The sequence below is a fragment of the Erinaceus europaeus genome, chromosome 4 (assembly GCF_950295315.1).
Source record: "Erinaceus europaeus chromosome 4, mEriEur2.1, whole genome shotgun sequence".
Classification (NCBI taxonomy): Eukaryota; Metazoa; Chordata; class Mammalia; order Eulipotyphla; family Erinaceidae; genus Erinaceus; species Erinaceus europaeus.
The window spans coordinates 37469794-37494918 of record NC_080165.1 but is presented as its reverse complement, the minus strand read 5'-3'; the positions used below and the strand labels follow the sequence as shown (position 1 = coordinate 37494918).

The 25125-nt window shown below is 38.4% G+C and overlaps 1 protein-coding gene and 1 long non-coding RNA gene across 7 annotated transcripts in view; one reads left to right on the top strand and one right to left on the bottom strand.

Annotated features, from left to right (window-relative positions):
- The window catches only part of CARMIL1 (capping protein regulator and myosin 1 linker 1), a 332859-nt gene that overhangs the window by 71597 nt on the left and 236137 nt on the right, over window positions 1-25125 (top strand). The window lies entirely within an intron of this gene.
- The window catches only part of LOC132538050 (uncharacterized), a 74721-nt gene that overhangs the window by 25724 nt on the left and 23872 nt on the right, over window positions 1-25125 (bottom strand). The window contains exon 2 of the long non-coding RNA XR_009549452.1: window positions 23735-23852. This is a non-coding gene — a long non-coding RNA (uncharacterized LOC132538050). The remainder of the gene's footprint in view (window positions 1-23734; window positions 23853-25125) is intronic.

The following is a 25125-nucleotide window of genomic DNA, read 5'->3' as shown; positions in this document are numbered from 1 at the left end:
AGGAAAATAAATAAATATTACAACATTAAAAAAAGGTTTTTTATTATCTTTATTTATTGGATAGAACAGTCAGAAATCGAGAGAGAAGGGGATTATAGAGAAGAACAGAGAGACACCTGTAACTGCTTCACCACTCGCAGCGCTTTCCTGGTACAGGTGGGGACCAGGGGCTCAAACCCCCATCCTTGCGTATTATAATATGTGCACTCAACCAAGTGCGCCATCACCAGCCCCCCCTCCCATAGTCTTTCCATTTCAATAGTGCTTCATTTTTCCTCTTAGCATACTTAGGGACAAAATATTTAGAATTACTCTTGAATTATCTTTCATACTCCACCAGCAAATCATACAGACTTTTCTTTCAAAATGTGTTCAAAATCCATTTTTTTTTCCTTCCTTCCTTCCTTCCTAACTTTTTTTTTTTTTTTTTTTTTGCCTCCGGGGTTATTGCTGAGGCTTAGTGCCACAGCTAAGAATCCAACACTCCTGGTGGCTATTTTTTTCCTTTTTCCTTTTCTTTTTTTCCCCTTTTCTATTTTATTTTATAGGACAAAGAGAAATTGAGATGGGAGGGGTAAATAGAGCGAGAAAGATAAACATCAGCAGACCTGCTTCACCGTTTGTGAAGTGTCTGCAGTGAAGATGGGAAGTGGGGGGCACAAACCTAGGTCCTTGAGCAGGTCCTTGTTCTTAGTACTATACTCGCTGAAACAGGATGTATCACCACTGGCACCCCCCCAATCCATTTTTTATCTGCTATTACACTGGTCCAAATAACTTAAGTTTTGTCTAGAATGATGGAACACTTTTTGATTTCTCTGCTTTCATCCTTTCCCCACTTTCTTCTGTTATTAGAGGTGCTTCGATCATGCCATTCTTTTTCCTATTAAAAAAGCTAAGATCATCATTGGGATGTACAAGATTCTGTTTATTTAGCCTCCACTCCCCTTTGACTATCTCCTATGCCCAATTGTTTTTTTCTACTTCATCCTTGCTGTTCCTTGGAATAGTCAAGGCATGCTTCTATCTCAGAGATTTTGCTTTTACTGCTACCACTGCCTGAAATTTCTTATTTCCCACCAAATATAGCCATGTGGACTGGCTCCCTCAACTTCATTCTGTTCTTCTTTTTTTTTTGTATGTCACCTTTTTGGTGAAAGCTTTTCTGACTACTTATTTTTACTCCCAACACCCCTTCACAAACACTGTTCTTTGCTCTATGTCATTATTTCTTAGCTTGTGTATGACCTAAAAGAGTACATATTGTCAATCTTTTCCTTATCACTTTTCCACTTACTAGTGTGCAAGTTCCACAAGGCCAGTGTCCTTGTGCTCACTGCTTATTCGTAGGATCTAGAACATAGGTTGTTTCATTAAAGCCTCATAAATACTTGTTAAACAGAAGACTATTTCCTGCTTTAGGCATTCTTTTGTCTTAAAGCTATTATAAATCTGTCATAAGGCTTTAACAAATCTAATTATTTTATTTGATGTTTTCTATTAAGTATATTTTTATTGAAGTTCATAATAACAAGAATGTCAGAGAAGCTACAAATAGGAGAGAATTCTTACAGCTTTTCATGCTGCTTTATTTAAGTGAGTCCCATTCAGGGTATATATCTCTTGCTACAAACATTTGGAGATATGCCAGCTTATTTATTTATATCTATCCTAACTTATTACCAAAAAGTAAAATAAAATTCAAAGGGGCTGGTGGAAATGTGATGATGCAAGGATATGCCCAATTAACATACTATTTCAAATGCTGGGTGATTTACAGGGATTATCCATTATTTATGTAACTAATCTTTTTCAAAAGGTACTGGTATTTGTTGTGCAGTTTGCAGTTTTCTATGCCAAAATTTTCTGTTTATTCAGATTTGCATTCTTGTTTGGGCAATATATTTTCAGTTCTCTAATTGTAAATTTACAGACACAGACACACACACACACACATTTTTTTTTTTTTTTTTTTTTTTTTACCAGAGGATTGCTCAGTGCTGTCTTATGTTAGAGTGGGGAGTTGAACCTGGGACTTTGGAGCCAGGTGTGAGAGTTTCTTTGCATAACCATTATGCTGTCTACTCTCACTCTTTTTAACAAATGTATTTAACTTTGCTTTACAAAGTTAATTTACTCTAAGGTCAAAGAGCTATTGAGTGGTTCCCAACTTTCTGAAATTCGCTAACCATCATTACCCAAATCTAGTCATTTGATATTTTACTAAAATTACATTGATACCATGCCTTCCTGGTTTTTGCACATAAAGAGCTTATTTATTTTTAAAGATTTTATTTATTTATTAATGAGAAAGATAGGAGGAGAGAGAAAGAGAAGCAGTACATGTGATGCCAGGGACTGAACTTGGGACCTCATGCTTGAGAGTCCAGTGCCTTATCCACTGTGCCACCTCCTGGACCACAGTGTTTGCACATACAGTGTGTAGAAAAGGACAGAACTTATTATGGCATATTTTGATTTCACTTTCAGAGTGAAGATTTAAAATATTCCCTCTAGCTACTTAGTAGCAAGTTGTAAAACACACTGTTTTAGAAATCGATATGCTACCTAGCTAATATATGTATTTTTAAGGATGTGGATCTGTATGAGTTTTTTTTATATTTTATTTTGTCATTGGTGCCAAGAATTTAATCAGTGACATTATATACACTAGGCGTGTGCTCTGATACAGAGCTATATCCCTGACCATCAGTTCTATATGCTTTTGCAGAAACATTGTGTTTGGTAATGTTTGAAATCTGTGGAAGAGTGGCAAAACTAGGTCAAATTCCCATGCGCTCTTTACTTATTTAGCTTACTCTAATGCTAACAGCTTACCTAACTGTAATAAAATGATCAAGAACTGAGAAATTAACAGTGATATTACACTATTGACTAAATGACAGACTCTGTCTGGATATTATACCAATTTATTCCCCTGCTGTTCTTTTTTTTTAAATTCTAGGATACAATCTAGGTCACATTGTTTAATTGAACCATTTATCTCCTAGACTCTTGAAATTAGTAATATCTCTTTCAAAACATATGTGGGTGGAGAAAAGGAATTAAATTACCACTGCAGTGAAGTCATGTGAATGCATGGGTTTAAGGTAGCTAGGATGATGTGGTTCAGCAGAACTTTGGAAATGTTCTGACCTAGGGACTTCAGAATGCTGTCTTTATAGGCAAATTAGGCTCACACGGTTCTGAAATATAACTTTACTTAATTGCCAAAATTTAACAAGAGATTTTTTTTTTTTTTTTTTAGAAAAAAAACTAGTTTGGATTTCTTTTTAAGAAATCAGTGGCTCCTGTAGCTTCAGTCAGTTTACTAGCAGTGACCACTACATGTCCTTGAGAAGCAGCTGTCCTGTCTCTGTGGGCAGTTTTGTTCCAGTTCACCGCATATCAAGTCCCTGTCTGATGCTGGCCTGGCCTATGCCAACCCTTCATTTCATAGATGGAAATGCCAAGAGACAAGCGTTGATGCTAGACTGCCTGCTTGTGTTTTTATGTGCTCCTCTTGGTCTTAGAGCCCTCAGAAAGCAGGCATGATTTTGGTTCCTCTGGGGGGCAGCAAAGATATTAGCAGAAAGAGAATGCAGTGTGAACTCCCCATAAGTTCCAGTCCCACACCTAGTGTGTATGTATGTGTGTGTGTGTGTGTGTGTGTGTACATGAGTGTATGTGTGCTTATGTCCCACAAATTCTAGAATTTGTAAGCAACTTCTCCATAGTGGCATCTATTCTGTAGTAATTTCCTATACAGTTCTTAGTAGTATCACGTGAGTTTGTAGTAACTAAAAATCAAGTAGCTGGGGAGTCGGGCTGTAGCGCAGCGGGTTAAGTACAGGTGGCGCAAAGCACAAGGGCCGGCATAAGGATCCCAGTTCAAACCCCGGCTCCCCACCTGCAGGGGAGTCCGCTTCACGGGCGGTGAAGCAGGTCTGCAGGTGTCTGTCTTTCTCTCCTCCTCTCTGTCTTCCCCTCCTCTCTCCATTTCTCTCTGTCCTATCCAACAATGACAACAACAATAATAACTACAACAATAAAACAACAAGGGCAACAAAAGGGAATAAATAAATAAAATAAATATTAAAAAAAATCAAGTAGTTACCATGAAAAATTCATGCCTTCCCTTGAGAAATCAAATGATTTGGCAAGATTGGGGCAAAATGACTTGACAATATTGGGGTCACTTTTCCATCTGACATGATCTTCTGAGCTGTAGTCCAGGCCCATGAACTGACACAGGTTCATCTGACCCCTTCACTTATCCAGTACATTTGTGGGGCCCTGTTTCATTCCTTTTGGTGTTTAATTTGTAGTGTTTAGTTTATTAGACTGGAAATTAGGGAAGCTCCAGTAATTTTTTTTTCTTTCTGGTGTGTGTTTCTTGATGATAGTTATTTATGGTAGGTATAAATAAAACAACTCCTATAAGGTCTTAAGGAAAAGAGAATTTGGGATAGTTCTAGAAAAAAGGAAATTGGGAATTTGAGGTATGGTGGGCTGAGAGTCTAAGTGTGCTAAAAAGTCAACCATCACTCTTGATTTCTCTTCTATGCCCCATGTTTCCCTGAGGTGCTGTCAGCTTGCTTTATGTGACCTAATGTTTAATGATGGGCATTAGCTTAGTATATTCCTCCTTTCAGGGACATTTGAAAAACTTATGTAATATTGGTGTGTGACATTAGGTAGGTTTCAGGTATATAGCTTTTCAAATCAGGATCTGTATATATTACCTTGTGTTCACCATTAGGATTATTTTCTATTCAAATCACCATATTATTGAATCCTTATACCTGATTTATCTATGCCTAGCCCTCCTTTCTTCTGTTAACTATTATTTTGTTCTTATAATCTAAACAATTTTTTTTTTTAGCATATTCACTTACTTTCTTTTTACCACAGTTAAAACTCTTATTTATCTGGTTTATTTCTTTTGCCCTGTCCATCTCATGGCATTTTTTATGGCCAAGTAGTAGTTCATTGTGTGTATACACTATATTATCTTTATCCAGTTATCTGCCAGTGAACACTTAGGTTACTTGCAGCTCTTGACTATTGTAAATAATGCTGGGATGAACAGTGAGGTGCTTGGGTCTTTTCAAATGAGTGATTTCATATCTCAGCTATCTGAAATTTTTGTTTGAACACAACTTGGAATTAAATAGAATTAAAGCAGCAGTTAATCCCTGGCACCACCATAAACCAGAGCTGAGGAATGATCTGGTTAAAAATAAGTAATGAAGGGCGCCCGGTGGTAGTGTAGCGGGGCACGTAGCGCAAGGACCGGCGCAAGGATCCCGGTTTGAGCCTCCGCAATCAATCAAAGAAGTAATGAGAAGCTAAAGGGGCACTATAGGGATCTACTGATAGATTTTTGGGGACCAGTATGAGAAATGCCAGTCATACTTAGCTCCTGAATACTTGAAATATGCTAGTCTGAACTGAAATATGCTGTAAGTGTAAAATCTTTCATTAATGGTCTTCATATTGATCACATGGTAAATACTATTTTGGAATATATTAAGTGGCATAAAATTGTTAAATTTTAAATAAAATTATTAGTGTTCAGTTACTCATTTTTTAGATAAAAGTTTTAAAAAATATAATTATGAGACAATCTAAGCTTTCATGCACAGCCCATATTATAATTCCATTGGATAGAGTGGCTTTAGCTACTGCTCTGCAGGTATCCTCCACTTTTCAAAAGTTTTGAATGAGATCAGTTTTTGTTGTTGTTGTTCTATATTTATTTATCAAGTGGGGTGGGAGAGAAAGAAAGAACTGGAACATCACTCTGCCACATGTGATGCTGAGGGCCAAAGCTGGCACCTTATGCTTGAGAATCTGTTTTAGTTATCATTCATGATAAATTTCCATTTAACATTCCTGTGTGCTAGAAGGAAAACTGACACCCCAGATTAGAAAAAGACTCCTTCAGGGGCTGGATGGTTGTGCACTGGGTTAAGTGCACAAAGTGCAGTGCTCAAGGACCAGTGCAAGGATCTAGGTTCAAGCCCCCGGCTCCCCACCTGCAGGGAGGTTGCTTCACAACTGGTGAAGTAGGTCTGCAGGTGTCTTTCTCCCTCTCTTATCTTTCCCTCTTTCAATTTCTTTCTGTCCTATCCAACAACAGCAGTAACAACAATAGTAACAATAAAAAAAAGATGGCCACCAGGAGCAGTGGGTTTGTAGTGCAGGTACTGAGCCCCAGACAACCTTGGAAACAAACTAACTAACACAAATAAAGACTCCTTCTTGCTTATGTGATATGGTCTTACCAGAAAGCGTTTATAGTAGGATTTTTTTTTCCACTTGACTACTTCTGAATACATGACATACTGATCATTAGTGGAAGAGTCTGATGTAGAGGCTCAAACTTTTTGATATACAGCTAAACTAAAGGACACATACTCTATTTTGGAAATAAAACCTTAAGCTTTTTTTTTTTCTTCTTCCCCACCCAGGGTTATTTCTGGGGCCTCATACTTGGCATGATTCCTCTGTTACCTACATACTCCACCCCACCCCTTTCTTTTGATAGTGGGTGAGAGACAGGGAGTGGAGAAAAAGATAAGACACAGCTTCACCTTAAGCTTTTATAGAAATCGGAAGCATGTGTCATGGGGAGAGTATACATTAATCTTTATATTGGTATGTAAGTGATAATGGATAGCAGGAAGTAGATAGGGATGGGCAGGAGGTAGGAAAAACTGGCCTACACTTCATCTGCCCTCTCCCTTTGTTGTTCTAAGGTGTACACAGGGATTCTTTGTGATTATTATTATTTTAATAATAAAAGACCAAGTTTTTCTCATCTTTAAATTGTCACACTCATGCCCTGGGAATCACATTTGAATGAATTAACTACTAGATAAACCCTTATAGGGTGCAAGGAAGAATTGATAAGTGTGTGTGTGTGTGTGTGTGTGTGTGTTTTCCTTTCCTTTTTTAAAAAAATTTCTTTATTGGGGAATTAATATTTTACATTTGACAGTAAATACAATAGTTTGTACATGCATAACATCCCCCAGTTTTCCATATAACAATACAACCCCCACTAGGTCTTCTGTCATCCTTCTTTGATCTGTATTCTACCCACCCACCCACCCCAGAGTCTTTTTTTTTCTCTCTCTCTCTCTTTTTTTTTTCTGATTTTTTTTTATTGGGGAATTAATGTTTTACATTCAACAGTAAGTACAATAGTTTGTACATGCATAACATTCCCTAGTTTCCCATATAACAATACAACCCCCACTAGGTCCTCTGAATCCTTCTTGGACCTGTATTGTACCCACCCACCCACCCCCCACCCCAGAGTCTTTTACCTTGGTACAATACACCTATTCCATTTCAGGTTCTACTTCTGTTTTCTTTTCTGATCTTGTTTTTCAACTTCGGCCTGAGAGTGAGATCATCCCATATTCATCCTTCTGTTTCTGACTTATTTCACTCAACATGATTTTTTCAAGGTCCATCCAAGATCTCTTTAGTCATAATAGAATCAGAGTCCAAAAAGAAGCTAGGAATTTGGGACTCAGAAGATCTCTTGGTGGCCTGCTCACTAGTAAGAATGCATAGACCAAAATGTTCTTAAAAAGATGTAATCTGTTCCAGGGAGTTGGGCGGTAGCACAGTGGGTTAAGCACACGTGGTGCAAAGCACAAGGACCAGTGTAAGGATTCCGGTTGGAGTCCCTGACTCCCCACCTGCAGGGGGGTCGCTTCACAGGCTGTGAAGCAGTTCTGCAGGTGTCTTCCTTTCTCCCCAACTCTGTCTTCCCCTCCTCTCTCCATTTCTCTCTGTCCTATCCAACAATGACGACAGCAATAACAACAACAATAATAACTACAACAATAAAAAAGGGCAACAAAAGGGAAAATAAATACTAAAAAAAATTAAAAGACATTTTCTGTACCCTTCTAAATCTATAAGAGATAAATTAACTATTTCCCAGTTCACATTTATGTTATATGCTGCAATAGGAGGCATGTCTTATGTCTCCCAGTTTTTTCCACAGGTTGATTGCTTAACAGCAACTTACCAAGATTAATAGAACTATTCTTGGTACAAGTAGCTCTCTGTGAGCTATGGAGGGCTTATTATATACAAATTATTCAGGTAGGACATGTAAAAAATGTTTTGCAAGGCAAATTCATTAGAACATGGAGAACTTTATTACAGATCAGATCATGGCCTTTAACCATGAATTTCATTTGAAATCACCCACAGATTCCAGCCAAAACTTTTTGTTTGTTTATTTATTTTTAGTACTATTTTTTTATTGGGGAATTAATGTTTTACATTCAACAGTAAGTACAATAGTTTGTACATGCATAACATTCCCCATTTTCCCATGTAACAATACAACCCCCACTAGGTCCTCTGAATCCTTCTTGGACCTGTATTCTTCCCATCCACCCACCCCAGAGTCTTTTACTTTGGTGAGATATACCAATTCCATTTCAGGTTCTACTTCTGTTTTCTTTTCTGATCTTGTTTTTCAACTTCTGCCTGAGAGTGAGATCATCCCATATTCATCCTTCTGTTTCTGACTTACTTTTCTCAACATGATTTTTTTCAAGGTCAAAACTTTACCACCACTTGTTGATAGGTGTGTCCTGCCTGAATGTTGGATACAGTTCAGGACTACCAAGAACTTGGCTTTACCTGTTAACTCTCAGTTATCTCTCTCAGAATACCACTGCATCTTTATCATGCCTGGTAGGCATTATAGCTATGTGTAATGTATATAATAGAAACAACAATAACAACTAGAATACAAACTAACACCTGTTGCTTACTATATGCCAGACACACTTAAGATTGATTTGCTTTTACTTGATGCTTTCAGTGACTGTAGGGAGCAGATGTTATAATTATCCTTAATAAAAGATGAGAAGACTGGTGCAGAGATCAAGAGGATTTGTTTGTTCTCAGGTTTGCTTGAATCTGTTTGAACACACATTTGCTGCTGTCCCTGTGCATTTAACTTACCCACTTTGTGATCCCTGCTTAATGATATGTTCCTTCCTGCTTACTACTTTTCTAAATATTTCTACTCTTCAAATGTAAATGCTCCCTTTGAGTGACATTTTCATTAAGGATGCAAGGCTATCCACTTAAGTGCTTTTATCTTTTCTGATGAGAACCAGCTGAAGAATGCCTCCACTGTTTTTATAGTTTAACCATTTCTGATATAATTTTTCTTCAATTGTTTAATGTGCATAATTTTTAATGTTTCAGACTTTGTACCATTGGGCACTTAGTGTTTCTCTTAAATGTTTCAAAGTGCTCAGTACAATTGCTCATGAACTCATTCAAAAATGTTTAAGAAAAATACTTAGGAGATTTGAGGCAAACACTTTTGACAACTACCATTCACTGCCCTCTCCAATGTCGGTGATCAGTCATAGAGTAATTCACATCAGGGTCTTGATAGTGTCTTTAGACACTTGTTATTGTTATGAGTAATGGTGGAGAGCTGTCAAAATTTATCCTAGAGACCATGATTGCTGTTTAATCTCCTGTGATGTACAGGGCAGTCTTCCCAATAAAGAAGTATCTGGGCGTGGGGAGGTAAAAACGAGTTCACTAAGGATGGTAGGGTGAAAAGTTAACATTTTGGGATTTTCTCGTATTTGCAGCCAATCTAGTCCCTGACTAAGGTACTGCAGAAACTTGAGTTTGGAAGAAATTCAATTAGGTGTCTTAAATAATCAAGTTCAAGATTTCCAGTGAATTCATTGTATGGTGAATTATAGACCCTTACCTTATTTCAAATACTTAGTTACTCAAAAAATTATTCTATTCTTTGAAGTCTGCCTTCTGAAACTTTTACTCAGGGCTCTAGTTTATGCTTGGCTTTGGTTTATCTGGATCATTTCTCCTACTGTCTCAAAAAATGTCCTTGAAAATCCATGTGACCAAATAGGTGAGTCAGTTAACAGACAGATTCAAGATATTCTGGAGGATGTATTGGATAGCTATAGAATCCGCTGCCTTCTTTTTGGATCTGTCCTCAGAGTCAGAATCCAGAGGCAAGGAATGTAGGTAGAAGGTATCACCTTTGGAACCCCTAAGCCCTTTGATTTCCTAAAGGACTTTAGTATCAAGACACCTCCGATATAAATACACAAATTGTCCAAGGAAGTCCCCCCCCCCCAGAGTTATTGTTGGAGCTTGGTGCTTCCAAGATGCTACTATTCCCAGGGGCCATTTTTTTTTCAAATGGAGAGTGAGAGACAGAGAGAGATAGGGACAGGGAGACAGATGAAAGGAGAGACATCTAGCTGCAGCACTGCTCCATTCCCCTTGAAACTTCCCTTATGCAGTTCTGAACCAGGGGCTTAAAACCTGCACAGTGTAACATATCTGCTCTACCAGATGAGCCACCACCCTAACTCCAAGGAAAGTTACTGAGTACCACTGTCGTGTATTTCATCTTTCATACAGGATGGAGAATTACTGCCTTCCTCTGGATTATCTTGCTGCCTGCCATGTCTGCAGGTAGCCTCTCTCTCTCTCTTTCTCTTTCTTTCTCTCTCTCCCCATATGTGTGTGTATATGTGTGTATTATCTACTTATTATTGGATCAAGACAGAGAGAAATTGAGAGGAGAGGGGGAAGTAGAGCGAGAAAGAGACAGAGAGATACCTGAAGCTCTGCTTCTCCACTTGTGAAGTTTTCCTCCTGTAGCTAGTGACCAGGGACTTGAACCTGGGTCCTTGCACACTGTAATGTGTGTGCTTAACCAGGTGCACCATTGCCTGGCCTATGGATAGCCTCTTTAAAACCTTATAATAGTTTTAAGTCCTTACATAATAAGATAATTACAGTTAGGAAGCTAGATTATGGTTATAAAGGCACTTCTACCATATATCTTTGATTTTTAACAGTTGATGGTAAAAACCACACAAAATTTACCATGTTAACTATTTTTAAGGTTGCAGCTTAGTGTTGTCTGTGTAAATATATTTATATTTTGCAAAATAGGTTACCAGACCTTTTCCACTTTATGACCATGCCAGGCAATTCATATCCTTATTGTGGACTTGCTTATTTACTGATGACCTTACCGCTTGTCCTTCTACTAAGGCTTATAGTGCGGGAAAGAGACTCTGTTGACTAGAATTCCCTATCTCGAAGACTATTGGGACAACCAGCTATCCAGCAGATTTGCCCATATTATTTTATAGTCTTACTAGCCAGGAGTCTGCAGTAGAGTTGGTGAAAAAACAGAGAGCTGGTCTAAAGAGAGAGACCATTTGGGGAAGCAAATATTCTTCGTTGTTAGCTTACAAACCTCATGAAATAACTCGCTGAAAATATCCTCTCTGCTTAGCACATGGTTTTTGTTTTGTCTTGTTTTGTTTTTTCTTGCAGTTTTTTTTTTTTCTCTCAAATAGTCTGTATAGTCAGTCCCTTAGTTCTTAACACCTTCTGGATGTCATACCCTTTTATCTACATCGGGCATCATAGGTGTTGACTACAGTATGATTTTGAGATAATCAGCTTTCTCTTGGTTTTCTTCCTCCTCCTCACTCTTCTGTCTCTCTTCCTCCTCCTTCCTACTAGATTTGTATACAGTTTCCTAAATTCATAAATTAGTTATGAGATTGTGCTTACTAGTAGACCATGTTCTAAGATTTAGAAGAAGCTGTTGTATTGTTTTGGTTGCAGTCTGTAAGTGTTCAGGGAAGTCCATTATTGGATGAATTTTCACCAGGAGGATTCATATCTAGAATAAATTAAATTAGATAACTGGAATTTCCTAGTTTGGACATTTGTTGTCAGACCCTGTTTCTGTTTTACAGTTAAGGAAACACTTGAAAACAGTATAGAAACACATAGTAATCTGTGGTGTTATTATCCTAATTATTTAATGCTTAGTAAGTCTTGAGAAAGTGTTGTTTTTCAGATTGAGTAGGGGTGAATTTCTTAGCTTAGGGGAAACACTGTAATTAAATGGCTAATGCATATGAAATAAGAAGATTGGTTATTTAATGTTGTTTTCTCTGGGCTGGCTTCACCGGCTGGTAACAGATGACCAGAAACACACGGTGAGCTGAGAATGCAATTTAATCTTTATTCAGAGCGGGCAATGTGCTCCTCCATCTTTCTCCTCCAGCGGCAGAGGCAGGAACTCAGGAAGTACGTAAGGTAAAGGGCGGGGAGAAGGGAGAAGTGGGGAGAAAGGAGAAGTCCAAACTAGCAAGGCCTAAACCAAATCTCCCGGAGGCGGGGGGAAGTGAGACCAAAGCATACCAACAATACCTCCTTTTCTTTTTAACTAATTGACCATAGTATCAGGAGTGTGGAGTGAACAGAAACCTATGTCATACAGGCATTTTTAAAAGGAAACTGGCACAAACATGGAGGAACAAGTAAGCGAGCAACAAGAACCAGTGTGCTGCCAAGGGAAGGCCTGAGGGGGCATTTTTTTGCCTCTGTGGGCAAGGCTTATCAGCTAAAGAACATTTCCTGCCTCTGGGATTTTCTTGCCTCTGGGGGGTGTTACTTGCCTCGACGGGCATTTTTTGCCTCTGAATTGTTGGTATGCTTCACATTGGTTTGGTCTCCCTCCCCCCCCCCCCCCCCCCGCCTCCGGGATATTTGGTTTAGGCCTTGCTAGTTTCCCCGCTTCTCCCTTCTCCCCGCCCCTTACCCTACCTACTTCCTGAGTCTTGCCTCTGCCAGCGAGGAGAAAGATGGAGGAGCACATTGCCTGCTCGTGAATAAAGATTAAACTGTGTTTCTGGTCATCTGTTACCCACTGGTGAAGCCAGCCCGGCGATAACAACAATTTAAGTTTGAAGTGCGTTTCTTTTTGAAAAAGTTTTTTGTTGGTGATTTACTTAGTGGTTTATAAACTTGTAAGATCAAAGTTGCACCCACCACTGCAGTTCTGTGCTCTCTCCTGCAAGAACAATAGTTTTTACAAAGTCCTAGCAACAGTTTGACCATTTTTGATATATTTTATTTGATAGGACAAAGAGAAATTGAGAAGGAAGGTCAATAGAAAGGGGGAAAGAGACAGAGAGACACCTGTAGCCTGACTTCACCACTCTTGAAGTTTCTCCCTTGCAGGTGGGGACCAAGGGCTTTAACCCAGGTCCTTGCACATGGTAGCACATGCGGACTTAAATCAGGCACTCCACCCTCCAGGCCTCCTCCCCCCACCTCATTTTAACAAGTTTATGTGTTTCACTTTGGGAGGCTAAAGGGTGGGAACACAAAACTTTGGTGTTGGGTATAGTGTGGAACTAACTATACACTGTAATCTTACAAACTTGAAACCTACTATTAATCAATAAAAAATGAAAAAAAAGTATATGTGTTTCAGTTCTTTATATTGCACATATAAGCAAAACTATCTGGTAGTTGCCTTTCAGAGAATTGCTGCTCATTTGGAAACTCATATAAACTATAGCAATAGGAGGCCTTGAACACAAATACCAAATTAAGGAACTTAGGGTATTATATATGAAAAGGTGGACAGGGAAAACAGACAAGCAAACAGAAGAAAGGTCTAAGTAAGATTGAAAACAACTAGAGAGAAAACTACATCATTTAAAAAAGACATAGAAGACTATTGAAGTGCCTTTGTAACAAGTAGTAGGTGGGAAATGAAATGAAGGCACAGGGAACATCACTAAGAATGGATTAATGTAGTATGGCTGACACTTTATTTTTGATGGAATGCTGTAGATGCTTTAAATTTCAAGGTGTGATTATGTCAATTTGAAATCATATTTTGTGGAAGGAATTTTTTGTTGTTTCAATTTTTTCTATTTTTATTTTATGTATTTTAGGATGAGATTATTATTATTATTATTATTTTGTGTTAAACTCAATTATAAACTGGTTATAAGCTTTAGCCCTAAAACTTAGACCGACTTACCTTGTTCTCTGGATTTGACCATATAAAGAACACCACCAAAGATGTATTAAGCAAGAGTTTTTTTTTTTTTTTTTTGTCTGTCACAGAAATTATTAAAAATAAGAAATTAAAGTGTGGAATAACTTAATCCTCTATGAAATAGTGAACACAGCTTATGTTGTGCCTTAACTGTTGCTTTAACATGTCAAAATATGGTATTTTCCTCTCTGGAGTAAAAAGCAGATTTTATTTTTGAGTAAAGCATTATTAATTGTCATATGCTTTTGTTTCTCCCCCTGTCTATCTCACACACACACACACACACACACACACACACACACACACACACAGTAGAAATTAGGAATATAAAGGTAGAAGTGCTGTTATTTTAATGTGACATGTAAAATGTATGTAGACTGGGACCAGGTGGTGGCTCATTTGGTTGAGAGCACAAGTTATACTGCACACAGACCTGAGTTCAAGTCCCCAGTTCCCACCTGCATGGGAAAAACTTTAGGAGCGATGAAGTAGTGTTGCAGGTGCCTCTCTAGCTCTCTCTTTCTCTTACCTTCCCCTTCTCTCTTGATTTCTCCCTATGTTTATCCACTAAGCAAATAAATAAATATTTCAGAACATATATTGACCTTTCTGATTCTAAAGGGTAGAGCATATGTTGTAAAGACAAATAAGAGAAAAATGATTAAACATTGACAATTAGAATAAGTAAGAAAGTGAAAGACAAATATTGGGAATCTAAATGTGAATGTGTATTCACACTACCGATGATTTGTTCTGTGCAGTGTGTGTATTTATCATGGCTTGTCCTCTTCTGCCAGGAGTGGCATTTGGTATCATGGTCACAGATTTCCCGGGTGCAACAAAGGGAATTCTCCCTCTTGGCTCATTCCCACTAGGCAGAAATCTATAGAATTGGCTGTGACTGACTCCCATACAGACCAGAAAAAGAAACAGGAAAGACTTGAGCTCAATGGTTTGTGCTGACTCCATTCATTTAGTGTTCTTTGGTGAGCTAGTGTTTCAGAATTACATGATGGGGCAGGCTGATTTCTCACATTCAGTGTTTGCTTGCTGGCTTCCTTTCGTGCTCTTTCTGCTTCGTTAGAGAACTTCCTGGCAGATTTGCCACTGGACCTAGGAAGGCAGATGCACCAGCCATTAAGCTGGCCTGCTGCTCAAAGATAAACAAGATATTAGAGACAGGCACACAACCTTTTGGCTCAGTTTGGCAATTATGGTACATAGGTTTGTATTTGGAATGCAAGAGGAGGTACTCTGGTGATCCAGCAGGTTTCTAGTTGTTCCAGTGGCATGCTAATTTTTGTTTGTTTTTCTTTCTTCTTTCTGGTATTATTGCTTTCCTTTGACCACCAGAGAAACCAAAATGGAAATCATTTCCTATATGTGTCCTGATGTGCACTTTAGGGGAACCTGGAAACCAACCCAGAGACATTTTTCTCATTTTTGCAGCCAGGAGTCTGGCCCTTCCCTTTGGGGTATGTGGGCCAATTGTTACCGTGTTTCCTGCTGTGTAAATGAAAGCTTTGGCCAAGTCAGGCTGAGTGGGTTAGTCTATTACAAAATGAAAACATCTTTTAGTGAAGAAAGTTTAACTTGATTTGGAACACGATGATATTGATTTAAATTACCTCAGACATATTCAACGTGAAAGCAAGAACTGTCTACTGTAGTTAGGCAGGATCTGTCACTTTGCAGGTGCATCAATCAATGTCCAAAGGGGGACCTCTGTATCATTTAACCTTCCAGAGGATATAGGGAGCCAAGTGACGAAATAGAGCTTTTGTTGATTGTCTTCCTACTTATTTTAAAAACTGCGCCACATTTGAAGTCTATTAATAGAGTATTGCATTAGGAATAAAACGACCTAGGCTTTCCTTCCTTTCATCAATGTTAAAAAGAATTTAGGAAAGTCACTAGTGTTCTGTGTTTTGAGTTCAGGAGGAAAAGAAAATTTTTTTCCTTTTGTAAAAAAAAGATTTTGTGCAAGGATCAAGAACATAAATATTATCTGAACTCCTTTAAGAAGAAAGACTTTTATATTATAGACTACCTAGGAGTTCCAGTTATTCAGAAGTCAGATTTGGAATTTTTGTATTGACTTTCTTCCAGTCTGTAGTTAGACACACTATCCATTGCTCCACTGGCCCAGCTGCATGTATTGACTTTATTTCTATTTGTCTAGTGAGAGCTGGGAGCCTGAAGTTTAGGTGCTCATTGTAATCTCTTCTAGCCCATAGACACTAGCTGTGTGCATGTGTATAAACTTTACTTCAATTAATTTTTTTTAACCGATATGTTCATTTATTTTTTCTGATATGTTTTCTGGAGTGATTAGGGCAAAGCTGTTCAAATTATTGTAGCCTAGATGGGGAATTTGGCCATAGTGGCAGACTGCTGAAAATGCAAAGCCAGAATGACATCTGTCAATTGATGTCTTTGTTCATTTGAAGTGTTATATTAGACCTAGATATATTCATATCGAGGGAAGGATATGCCTACCAGGCATATGTATGTGATTTCAGCATTATTAACTATAATGAAATGTCTTAACCATGTCTCAGTTTTTATATAGCAAACCCAAAAAGTTGGAATTTTTGCTTAGGAAGCAAGGCCTTTCATGTTAAAATGAGGTTTTGTCTGAAACTCAGTTTATTTTTAGATCTGTTGGAGATGTTTCTCAAATGCACGGTTATGCTTTTGGAATGGAGTGCTCAGAGAGTTCCCTACTTTACTTTTGTGGTTGAGACAATTTTTTTAATATGGCAAGAACTCATGATAAATTCTAGATTGCTCCATAGAAAATGTGAATAGTTGAGCTAATTTTAAAGTGTATTTCTCAAATGCCTGTGTGTTTTAAAAACTTCAAAAATCACTGGTGCTTTTTTGCTCATTATTCTGAACAATTTCTTTTTTAAAATTTATTTTTACCAGATCTCTGCTTAGTGCTGGTCTATGCTGGCTTATGGTGGTATTGGGGCTTGTACCTGGGACTTTGGAGTTTCTACCACCAAAGTCTTTTACATAGTCATTATGCCATTACCTTTTAAATAACTTCTATTAAAACATCTTTAGTATTTTTTCTTTTAAATTTATTTAATCTTTCTTTTTTAACAATACTTAAAAATATATTTATTTATTTATTATTGGATAAAGACAGAGAAAAATTGGGAGGGGGTTAGAGAGGAAGAGAAACACCCGGAGCCCTACTTCACCACACGACTCATGAAGCTTTTCCCCTGTAGGTGGGGACCAGGGGCTTGAACCTGTACTCTTGCACAGGTAAAAGTTTGCATTTAACCAGGTGCACCACTGCCCATCCCCATATCTTTTAAAATTAAAAAACAAAACCAGAACCTTTTTGTTTGTTTTTGTTAGCACAAGGACTTCCCTACACCAGGTCAACTTTTTCAGACAGAAAGAGGGAACAGACAGAGAGGCAGAGGGAAAAGATGGAAATATGACATTACCAATACTTCCCCAGTATTGTTGGGCTGGGTTTGATCCTGAAATGCATGCATTGACGCAGGTGTACTATCCAAATGAATTATTTTGCTGGTGCTGGTATCTATTTTGAAGGTCTGGGAATCTATGTTTCATGGTGGTGAGAACCACCATTGCATGAGCCTTCATTTAATGACGCTCAAGCAGAAAGTTTGAATTGACAGTTCTGGTCTATAGGGAAGAAGAACTAGCCCAGTATACTACATGTGGGGGTATTTATAGCATTCCTAGTAGTCTTTTGAGGCGATGAGATTACTTGAAACACTTACTTTGAATGGATCAAACATATGATCCAGCAGTTCCACTTTAGATATCCATTAAAACAACACAAAAACATGATCCAAAAAGATAGCCACACTTATTTTCATTGCACAGCTATTTACAGGTCAAGTTATGAAGTTAATCCAAGTGAGTCGTGACAGATGAGTAAGTAAAGAAATTGTGGTCTTGAGGTCAGGAGATGGCTAGTACTGGTAGTGTACACATTTTGCCAGATAAAAAGACCTGGGTTTGTGTCCCCAAACACCACATATGGCATTATATATGAAAAGAAGAAATTTTGTCTTTTACTATAATATGCATGAAACTGGAGGAGATAATGCTAAACAGGAAGTGTAGCATTAAGAGAAAGACAAATAGTTGAGTAGGTTCACTTATTTGTGTTATGTAAAAAAGTAAGGAAATAGACTAAGTCAAATGAAAATGAACACTTAAGTCACTTATCACAGAACTGAGGTTATCACAGTGGAGGAGGGGAGAGGCTGAATGGTTGGAGGAGGCTTACTGGATTTTATTGAAGGGATATTGACCCTTAATTGGTGGGTGTGGTGTGGTAACATACAATTTGAAGAGACCTGAAATTGTAACCTTAAGACATATACAGTCATAAATATCAGTGTTATCTCCATTAAAAGCAATTGAGCAGAACACCATTTATTTTGAGATACTTGGCGAGTCATGTGTAGTTGTTGAAGACAATACACAGAGATCCTATTTACCTTTTACCTATTTTCCCTAGTGATATGCTGCAGTATTACAGTGGCACAATCAAGAAATTAACATTGATACAATCATCCACCTTCTTTAGACTGCTTAGATTTTATATTTACTCGAGATCATTCTATGAAATTTTATCAAGTGAAAAAATGTTATGACCTCTACAAACATCAAAATGCAAAATAGTTACGTTAGAAAGATCCCTTGTGGTACTTTTATAATCATAGCCATTTCTCACCCTCTTCCTTACTACCAACCCCTGATAAATACCAGTCTCTTCCTTCCATCTATGATTTTTTTCCCCCACCTCCAGCATGATGCTATAAATGAAATCACATAGTAGTAACCAATTGAGATTGACGTTTCAGGTGCCAGCCACTTTTATTCCACTTCATTCAATCCACTACTTCATATACAGCAGGAATTATGTATTCTCAGATAAAGAAGTAAAACTTCTGAAAGGCAAAGTGGCATTAGTAAGGTTCCACAGGACCCTGGAGGGGAAGGGCAGGGTGTACTCAGTCCTGAGTCTTTTATTCTGACCTTGACCTTTCCCTGGATTCTGAGAAGTCACATCATGTTCTTTTACACACATGATTATCCTAAATAAGGTCACCTGCAGGGGGAGAGGGAGAAGCTTCATGAGTAGTGGAACAGTGCTGCAGGTGGCTCATCTCTCTCTCTCTCCCCCCTCCCTCTCTATTTCTCCCTCTTTCCTTTCTATAAAAATGCAGTTTGTTAATGGTATTTTTTTTTCATTGCAGTTATAACTCTTAAGAACGAAGGCCAGATAATCTACTATTCTGGGTGTACAGAGATGGGACATTTTCACCCTCCTTCTATTTTAGGCTTGTTACCATTTTTTATTTTTTTCTGGTTGACTTCTTTTACTTATGTGACACCTGCTACAAAGAATGAGGATGGTTATGATATATGGATGAAGGTAGAAACTTATGATTTTGACCAGAGCTCTGTCCAACTCTGGTTTATGCTAGTGTAGGGGATTCAACCTGGGGCTTCTGAACCTCAAGCATCAAAATCTGTTGCATGAACTGCTCTTTCCCTAGCCCAAAGATAGAAATTCTTTAGAATATTGTTTTCTTTTGAACCAATTACATAGGCAACTTTGACTGGCAACCTATCTGTGTTCTGTTCTCTAGCTTTGTTTGTCCTGGTACTAACACACTCCCAGGGCTCTGGAAACTTAGCTTTACTACAAACAAGAAATTGTCAGTACATGTAGGATGGCAGAAACACAAGACACATTTATCTCTATGAATATATTGGTAGATTCAGAAGATACTATATACTGAAAATAAAACCCAGTACTGCTAAAAAGTAAAGCCTTTTGAAATCTCTGTATGGGATATAATTTTTTTAATAAGCCTGTGAAACAGTAAAATGAACTCCTCTTGGTTGCCCCCACTGCTCCCCCCTCTCCATGATTGTCTTTTCCTGGTGTCTGAATTGGCTATTCGCTCTACCTGGAAAGCACTTCCCCAAGGCTTCCTTGTCACTTAACTCACTTCCTTTGGTTTCTGCACAATTTTACCTTTCTCATGTAGGCCTCTCTCATGTTAAAACTGAAACGCCTTATGCTATTCCAATCTTCTTAACTGCTTTGTTTTTCTCTATCACATTTTTTTTTTTTTTACAAGAATCTTTTAATTGTCTTGTAAGTATGAGTTCTGGTGGTGGGAATTGTGTGGGAATGAGGGAATGAGCACATGCAAAGTACTGCTCAGTCATGTGTAGTGCCAGAATTTGAACCCAAGCCCTCAGGCCTGCAAAACACAAGCTCTTCACACCGAGTCCTTTCCCTGACTGCTACATCACACTCTGATCAACATCTAACATCTAACATTCCCATCTCACATATGTATTCTTTATGTGGGTAAGTGTTGTTTTTACCCTCTGGGAGAATTAAAGTCTCTTGAGGATAGGAAATTTTGTCTGCTTTATCCAGTACTGTGTCCAGGGCCGTTTATACTAGTGCCTTATGTTTCATAACCAGTATTATTCGAATCAGTGAGTGTACTCAAGAGTGAAGGTTAATTGAATTAAGTTGTAGGACATGAGAGAATAATTATGTCTGCATAGCCCAGCTCCTGGTAAGAAACTCATTTAAAAATGTTGTGTCAGTTTAGCATAGATACATTCTTTTCTTCCCACTGGAGAACATGATTCCAGTAGTATTTTTTCCATTGAAAAATGATTCACGTTGGGGAGCTCTTTCACATGTAAAGGAAATTAACTAACAGATCTTTGTAATTGAACCTTAAAAACTATCCTAGAAATGTTTATACTTCTGCCAAATTGAAGCATGAGTTTAGTGTTTGCATAACCACCTGTGTAATTATGTACATTAGCATTCCAGCATGTATTTGTGGAGCTACACTCTTCAATTTTGCAATGAAAGTATTTTTTCATGTTGGCTTCTACTGTGGAAATTGGGTTTCCCTCATACATTTTGGGTACTTTGTGCCTCTCTTTTTATTTAGGGAGTATGGTTTTGTGCTATAAAGCATTTGCTTTCCTGGTAGAAGGAGACTTGCCGGTGGAATTAAACCTTTGGTTTCAGTTTTTCTTTTGGAGATAATTTTTATTAGCTGTAGGAGTGGAGAAAGAAATATCTCTCTAGTGATCCTTAAGGTCACATATACACTGGTTAAAACAAACAAACAATCTTGCCTTTGATGGAGTTGGAGAGGGTGGGATAAAGCTAATGACCCAGGCAGCTGGCCAAAGTTCTGTTTCCTAGGAATGTCTTAGTGGTTTGGGGAATGGTTTATAGGATAGCTGAAGCTCCAGGAGCAGAAAGAGGGATTTTGTATCAGCTAGAAAAAGTCTGCCAGGGGAGAACTAGCACCTCCACCCCACCAAATGCCTGAAGGCGGTTGTTGTTGTTCTTCTAAATCGCCCCCTCCTCCTCCTCCTTTTTTAGACTCCGTTCTTTTCGTGGTGTGTCTGTATGGTCCCTTCCTGTCACTTGGTTCTATGAGAGTTAAGAATAGCCAGAAAGATAATATTTGGAGAGGGAAGAGTTAACAGAGAATATTAATGTAGTAAGACTGTAATTCACCTTTTGAGACAGACCTCAGGATGCATGTGAATGCTTGACTTCCAAACAACTCACACCTGCGCTGCCTTCATTATGTGTAGACACCCTAAAACTACTTTTGGGCACTGATTTCAGACTTTCCTATGTCAGCTGAGCATTAAGGAAATTTCCCGGAAGTCAGGCGGTAGCGCAGCAGTTTAAGCGCAGGTGGCGCAAAGCGCAAGGACCAGCGTAAGGACCAGCGTAAGGATCCCGGTTTGAGCCCGCGGCTCCCCACCTGCAGAGGAGTTGCTTCACAAGTGATGAAGCAGGTCTGCAGGTGTCTATCTTTCTCCCTCTCTGTCTTCTCCTCTCTCCATTTCTCTCTGTCCTATCCAACAACAATGACATCAATAATAACTACAACAATAAAACAACAAGGGCAACAAAAGGGAATAAATAAGTAAATATTAAAAAAAATTCAGTGTGAATGTGAGGGAAATTCAGGCAAAGTGCATTAGCATTTTGTATTCCAGAAGTCGAGAATCCTAATGCTCAACAACTTCTCTTTGTTAGTAAATGTGTTGCTAAGTTTAAATAAGTAATAAAAGTTAGGTACTTCTTATTTAATTTCTGGAACTAACAAAAATTATCTAGTCAATTAGTTGTCCTTTTCCTAAGGGAAATAAACTCAGCTGCCTACCTAAATCAGAGTTTTTCCATTTCTTGAAATAATTTCCATTACTCAGCCCTAGAAAAAGTAAGCAACTGTAGAGAGAAGGTCAAGACAGAATTATAAAGCCATTTGGATTAAATTAGCCTAGTACATCACTCTTGGAACTCATTGTACAGACAGCTAACGCCTCCTAATAAGCACCAGCTGCATACAGATCAATGTTTTCCAATGAAACTGAAGGTGGACAATCAATTTGGGCAAACAAAGCAGACATGGCCTGAGAATCTCAGAAAAGAAGATGCAAAATGATAGAGGTAGATGTAACCAGGAACATAAGTATGATGTGATTATTCTGTGACTCTTCATCCTAAAATGTTTAAATTTGACTGTAGCTTTGCCTCTAGTCTTCTGCCCACCCTTGAGAATGATCGGTATGTCTAGAGAACCTGGGCTTTTCCCACATCTGCATATAATTTCCCCTTGCCCTGGGTGCATTTCTGATGAAATTTTTTTAGTTGGTCAAATGTTATATTAACCGTGATGTTATACTAGATGGTACAATTGATGGCTTATAATGAGGAATTATAATATAGCAATTCATTTAGGAGAGTCTTTTTTTTTTTCCCTCATTTAACAAAGAACATTTCATGTGGTTCTATTTGCCAGGAATTTTGATTGAATTTAAAAAGCCCTGCATGATGAGCATACTCCTTCTATTTTTGCCATAATGGAAGAGTTCAAGGAGTCAAGTGTATCTGAATTTTTAGGAGGTTCCTCTTAAGCCCAAATTACTAAGTCTGATGTTTATGCCTGGTCTTCCTTAAAGACCAGATTTAAATATTGGGTGGATCTATTTTGGATGGTGTTCTAGGAAAGGCTTCCTGGAAGTCCCAGATGGGAACGGATTATAATTCAACTTTACACACAGTGTACTCTTGTGCTATAGGCACCCTTACAGGAAGCCTTAATGTCTCTCTGCCTTTGGTTTCAGCCTCAATTCATTGATTCATCTTTCAGTCAACCACTGAATGTAATGCTGTATTTTCCAAGTTATTTTAAGTTATTTCAGAAATCACCACAGCTGCTTCTTGGTTAATCAACTGCTTAAGACTCCTGCTTCCACACTTCTTAGCTGCTACATTTTTATAACACCACAGCTGTCTGGGTGTAGCTCCTGCCTCCACCCCCACCCCTCCCCATCTGCCACCTCTCACTACTTCCTCACTTGCTTTGATTTGAGGTGGCATATTCCCAAATGAGCTGCCAACTTCCCACCCTTGCAGTGCCTGGGCCCTAAGTTCACAGTAGCTTCTTTCACAGGAGAATGTTTCTGGGCTGAGACCCAACCCTGTGGGTACCACTGTCTCTGGAATGCCCAAGCAGCTTCTGGAGCTTGCTTTGTGTGGTAGGTGTTGATTCTTTCTCTTGACTTGGAAATTTTTGCAAGGAAAATGGAAAGTGCTTTCAGTTTAAGCCATTGTAGGTGCCTCCCCCCCCCCCCCATACGTCCTTGTTTTTGAAGTTCAAACTGTTATTTGAATGTACAAAGGTTGAAGTCAAGGTTTTTCCATTTATGAACATTGCTGCTTACCTTGCATAACCCTTCTTTCTTATGGTGTTTCCAGTCCTGGCCTTTTTTCCATATGGGTGATATCCGTTTTTTCCTTGTCACCTTTTTTAACTCTTCTCTCCAGTGCTCCCCCAGCTAGCTGTTACAATAAGCATAAAAACAAGCACATTAAACTAAGACTAGTATGCCAAGTTTCCCTCTCTTTGCCAACCTCATTACAAAGCAGTGATAAAGTATGTGCACATATAATTATATTATGCATATATTTAAACATTTGGAATCCAGCTCAATAGGGAACCTTCTTAATGCTTTACCAAGTGCAGCATTTTCATTTCAGAATGGGGAAACTAGGCATTTCTGTTTCGCTTACTCCTCTGGGTGTAAGAGGGAGGTAGATGGTAGAAGAGAGAAAAGTGATCCTGCTGACCACAGCACTAAGGCTTTTGTAACAATGGTTCTATCACTCATATGTTAGAATTACTTCTATTTTTTTAATTGATTTATTTTATTTGATAGGAAACAGAGACATTTAGAGGGTAGGGGGAGAGAGAGAGAGAGAGAGAGACACCTGCAGCACTGCTTCACCTTTTGTGATGCTTTTCCTCTGCAGGTGGGGTAAGCTACTTTTCTGTAACTGTTTAGTTTAAAGGTGTGTGGTATGATGATGTGTAGTCAGTTTTAGACATAAAGACTACATAGTATGTCTGTTAAAAAGAAACGCTGAAAATAATGCCAGACTATTTTCATTACAAACTTATGATTGCATGATATGCTTGCTCACTGGAGTGAAATATAGTGTTTTATATTTTGTGTCATGCTGGTGGAATCATATAGTCACTGTGCGGGATTATAGAGTACTATCTTCTCATAGTTCTGTGAACTCTTTTAAATTAGGAAGTAAAGGCTGAAGGGCTACTTCCGGTTGAACCAGTGTTTTGTGTCTGTTTCCATCCGCTAAGCAAGTTTCACTGAGTATCTTCTGGGTGAGAGTTAGGGTATAATTTAAGGACATTATTCTTAGAGTCAAAACCTGCTTAGCATGCTGAATCAACCACTTTTTACACATTTCTAGTACATGCCACTCTTTTTTTTCTTTTTTCTTTTTTCCTTTGCTACAGGTTCCTCATGTGCATAACTGGAAAAAGTTTATAATGCCTACCCAGAGATAGGGTCATTCATATTGAGAACTAAATAAGACATGTAGATAAAGCTTTTTAAAAAATTTAAAAAGTATTATATTTATGTTTTGGATAGAGACAGAAATCGAGAGGGAGGGGGGAGATAAAAAGGGAGAGAGACACCTGTAGCCTGCTACACCGCTCATGGAACTTTGCCCCTAAAGGTGGGGACTAGGAACTCGAACCCAGGTCCTTGTGCATTGTACCACATGCACTCACCACCTATCCAGCCCC